Source organism: Pinus tabuliformis, chromosome 7, assembly GCF_031772625.1.
Source record: "Pinus tabuliformis cultivar Carrire ecotype Pingquan chromosome 7, CPIR1, whole genome shotgun sequence".
Classification (NCBI taxonomy): Eukaryota; Viridiplantae; Streptophyta; class Pinopsida; order Pinales; family Pinaceae; genus Pinus; species Pinus tabuliformis.
The window spans coordinates 1,699,562,819-1,699,567,531 of NC_142293.1; the positions used below are offsets into that span (position 1 = coordinate 1,699,562,819).

Here is a 4,713-nt window from a genome sequence, read left to right on the forward strand (position 1 = left end):
AGTGGGCTAGATCCTTGGCCTTTTGAACCAATGCGTTGAAAGCTACAATATGAGAAATTGGGTGAGGTAGTGGGCCCTCCAAACCCTGAAGTCATCATGAATCAAAGATGCATTTAGAATTTTACTATTTGCACCAGTCACAAAGTTGCTACTAAAATTTATAGAAATGTTAAACTATTAAAACAAAATTATGATATAATTTATTCAAATATGAAAATAACATTTTAATAAATATTTAATAATTACTATAACAATAGTATAAGTTCGGTCCCTAATAAACTAGCTCCCAATAAATTCTCTCTTCAGGTGAAGAACTAGTTCTTTATTTAAAAGACTATCCATATTAAAAATAATATAATTTATATCCTATCTCTACATATATTGAAATAAGATAATCTTATTAGTTATTTTAAAATATTTTATTTACTTTATAGATAATTTGATTGCAATTGATGTTAAAATTTCTATCTATTTCTTTCTCTTTTAAAATTAAATTTGATTTCTTTTGGATTTTTATTTTATTCTAATAATAATATTTTTAATTCTTATTAATAATATTTTCTTTATTTCATACCATAAATAAGAAGATTCATCTCATTCTATTTAAAATATCTCATTTATATTTTTCCGTAAAAAAATTATAAATTTTTAAACTTTTATAGATAAATTATATTCAAAATATTTAAAATTTCAAAATAATACAATTTATTTCCATTTTTTAAAACTAATAATATATATATATATATATATATATATATATATATATATATTTCTCTTTAATAACAAAGGTTGTAAAGTGATCATAATATCTTATATATATCTGATTTCACTTTCTCTATTTTATTACAATAAAATAATTTAATTATATATAACTAAATTTTATTGAATAATTCAGTTTATCCAATTAATTAATAAAAAATTTAAGTCACATCCAACCTAAAATAAATGTATTCATAAATATTGCAAACATAAAATGAATATATCTCTAAATATCAATTTAGAGTTAGTGATATTAAATTTCATGCAATGCTAAGCAAAATATGTAATATATTAGCCTATGGTTATTCACAGTTGCAAGTTTTCAATTTTCATTTCTGACAGCACCCATAGTGAACATCGGAGCATCTGGCTTTTTTAGTGATGAACCATGGAAAGAAAAAAAAAGAAAAGCGCAGCAGGTCAGTTTCCTCTGTTCAGAAGATAATACCGATGTATTTGATGCTCCGAATGCTTTTTCAAATGCCTTGTCTCCTCCTTCTGCCATTGCAAAAGCTAATACCAATGCCAACGCTCCTCCTCCAACAGTTGAAACCCAAGAAGTCGATATAACGACGTATAACTTCCAAAACACTCCATCCCCTCCTCATGCCTCGACTTCTTGCTCTTCTGGTGTTCCAGTTACCGTTCCATGACTTCCGAAACCCTACATCCCCTGTTCATGCCTCGGCTTCTTCCCCTTCTGGTTCTAGTTACTGTAACGCAAGGCGGCTCTTCTGAATCTTCAATTGCGGCCGATGGGGATGCCTTCCTCCTCTTCCTTGTTGAGGGAAGGGATGAAGGATGTGATAATGAAAAGATCAGAGTTGATAGTGGAAGTCCCCTCTATCATGTGCTTCTTTCAAATTGATTCTTCCAAATTTATCAGGTGAGCACTGCATATCTTTTTAATCTAAGAGATCTACCAAAACCCTCATCTATTGTATGCTTGTTTCTTGTTTTGTTAAGATATTGTATGCTTGTTTTTAATCTAACAGATATACCAAAACCCTCATCTCTTGTATGCTTGTTTATTGTTTTGTTAAGATATATTTGTTGTGTGTTTGTTTGTGTTATTTATATTATTTTCCATTATATTTTATCAGCACTGTCATTACATTCTATTAACATTATATTAATTAACATTATATTGAGAGGGAAACATTTCTTCTGAAGGGTTATAACTTTTCCTGCAACAAGGAATTTTAATTTCTGTCTGTCTAAACTTTTGATTAATTAAGCATAGAAAAATGCCCAAGTCAAAATGGCTGTGTCTATTTTTTCTCGATATTATATACCATTTTATTTTATTAACGTTACATATTAATCAAACATCTCTTCATCCCTGCAATTCTCTGTCATTCCATGTGTAGGCTTCTTTGTACTTTTAAATTTAAGTAAAGAATGTTTTGTAGAAATACCCATTTGAACAACTTTTTCTTATGTGTAGGTCTCCTTATCCTATTTAAGTTAATATCAACAACATTTTGCATAAAGATCTGTTTGAACAACTCTTGCCGAAGAATATGAAGAAGGCAAAAAATTGACGCCGGTAATTACTGCAAGTGACAAAGATGTACGTTCTCTATTTGCTATGAGATGCCTTCCTGATACAGAAGTCATGGATTTTTTATTGAATGAATTGTACTATGAGATAGATGACACAGAGGAGCAAATAAATTCTAGCCACATTTAACAAGATACTGGACACATGTGGAGGAATTCCAAGACATTTCACTGTCCCAACAACATTCATAAGTTGCAATGAAGACAAACAAAAAACTTATGGTATAATGATGGAAAAAAGGCAGATGGAATGCTACCTTTTGGCTGCCTATCTTTCTGAGATTATGAAAGATCCATTTCTGGACATCTGCCCAGTTGTAGAAGAGTCTAGACTCAATATGCTATACGAAAGAGCACTCGTCTCTAAAGACACGAACATTGGCAAGGGTTTATAAAATCTGTGAAAATGTGAAGGGAATAATGTTCAGGTCCACAGGTGCAAGTCAAATTGAAGAGTTTTGTATATCTTAATTCTCATGACAGATTCAATTGCTTTAATTATTAGCATACAGGACATTCAAGAGATAAAAGGCATTTGGTTGAGCGAAGATAACAATCCATCACGCAGGGCATTCAAGGGATCAAAGGCATTTGGTTGAGCGAAGATAACAATCCATGGTATATAGCCATGGAAATTGCACTCTACTTCATCGAAAATTCTTGCACTTGGAAATTTAACAAAAATGGAGGGAACATATAATAAAGTATTTTTCCATAGGGGCAGTACCCCTATTTTCCCTTGTGGTTAAGGAGTTGAGATACTTGAGTTTAATGTGTCCAGGGTAAAGGACTTGAGATTCTTGATATAAAGTTATGAGTTAGCAGATTTGGTTATAATTATGTTATCCTTTCATCAATTCAGGGTACAACCTGTGAGTGAAATCTACTTAAGAAGCAAGGCTCCTTCAAATATGTGGTCTTGTTCTTTAGCTAATTGTTTTGAGAATTTTGATTCCTGCTATGTTAATGTTTTATTAGTTTTAATGATTTAATTATGATTTTCACATATAAGCTAATTGTTTTGAGAATTTTGATTCCAGCTATGTTAATGTTTCATTAGTTTTAATGATTTTTCCACATATAAATTGCATAATTTGAAGATGCTTTCGAATACGGAAGACGTGGAATTAGATGAAAAGTTAGTCTTCCATGTCTTTAAAATCTCTTCCAATGATCTTCTGCTGCTTCAGAATTTGCTTATTGGTTAGTAATGAGAATGATCCACTTTGTGAAATAAAAAATCTATCAGAATAAATCTTTCATATATACATTGGCGTTAGGTTGAAGATGCAATCTACAATGCAATTGATTCTATGAACTACCCAGATCCATTTTAAAGCTTCAGTATTTAAGAGTATTGAAAATGGATTACTTTCATATACACATTGCCTTATTGGTTGAGGATGCAATCTACAATGCAATTTATTCCATGAACTACCAAAATCAATTTTAAAGCTTCAGTATTAAGAGTATTGAAAATGGATCACTGTTTGAGATTGAGGCAATTGTTAAAGATATTTAATCATTTTGATCTTTGCAAGAACTTATTCTTTAATAGAAAAACTATCAGGTTCGATGTGAAAGTTCTTAATGTACTGAGAATTGATCACTATTCCAATTTGAATTTGGGGCAGATATCAAAACCTTTTAATTCACATTATTATTTTCCTGCGTTGAAGTTGGACTCTAGAGTCTTGATTTTTTAAGTGTAATGTCGAATGATGTCATATATCAGTCCACTGGTTAGTGGTGCACCATCTAACAACTAATTGGACATACCTTTGTCGTCTCTTTCGGAGTGGGCTACCATGGATTGGATACATCTTTCTTCTGTGTTTTTGGATACGTTTTTGAGTAAGCACGGTGAGAGTAGGAACTTTATGAAGAAAGTAATTAGGGGTGTTTCCATGACGCATCTTAACAACCATGTATGAAGTCAATCATTGGTTTAGTGTATGATCAATGTTTATGTAGATGTGAGGAGTAACTAATATTAATGTCCCGTAGTCCCTCAATTTTTTTGCACCAGTCTTTATATTAGTCTTTGATTTGTCAACTGTTAATCAAACAACTAGCGTTTTTCCTGTCAGAAATCGGCTATTTCGAAAAATTCATAAAATGGCCGGGAAATATAAAGCGACCATCCATACTATACATGACATTGACCATGCACTAAACCACTAAACCAATAATACACTAAGCCACTAAACCAATAATTAGCTTATGCATGATTGTTAAGATTAGCCATATCTCGATTTCTAGTTGCTCCCTTGGGGTAATAATTAGCTTATGCATGATTGTTAAGATTTGCCATATCTCCATTACTAGTTGCTCCCTCATTGAGTTAGCTGATATTTTATATTAACTGCAACAGTGGTTTTGGGCTTTTGT

General features: G+C 31.3%; 1 long non-coding RNA gene across 1 annotated transcript; it reads left to right on the plus strand.

Annotated features, from left to right (window-relative positions):
* Window positions 1-1,019: 1,019 nt before the first annotated feature.
* Window positions 1,020-3,283, plus strand: LOC149255071 (uncharacterized). The gene is made up of 2 exons (XR_016266329.1): window positions 1,020-1,645; window positions 2,207-3,283. It is a non-coding gene; the product is annotated as an uncharacterized LOC149255071 (long non-coding RNA).
* The last annotated feature ends 1,430 nt before the right edge of the window (window positions 3,284-4,713 follow it).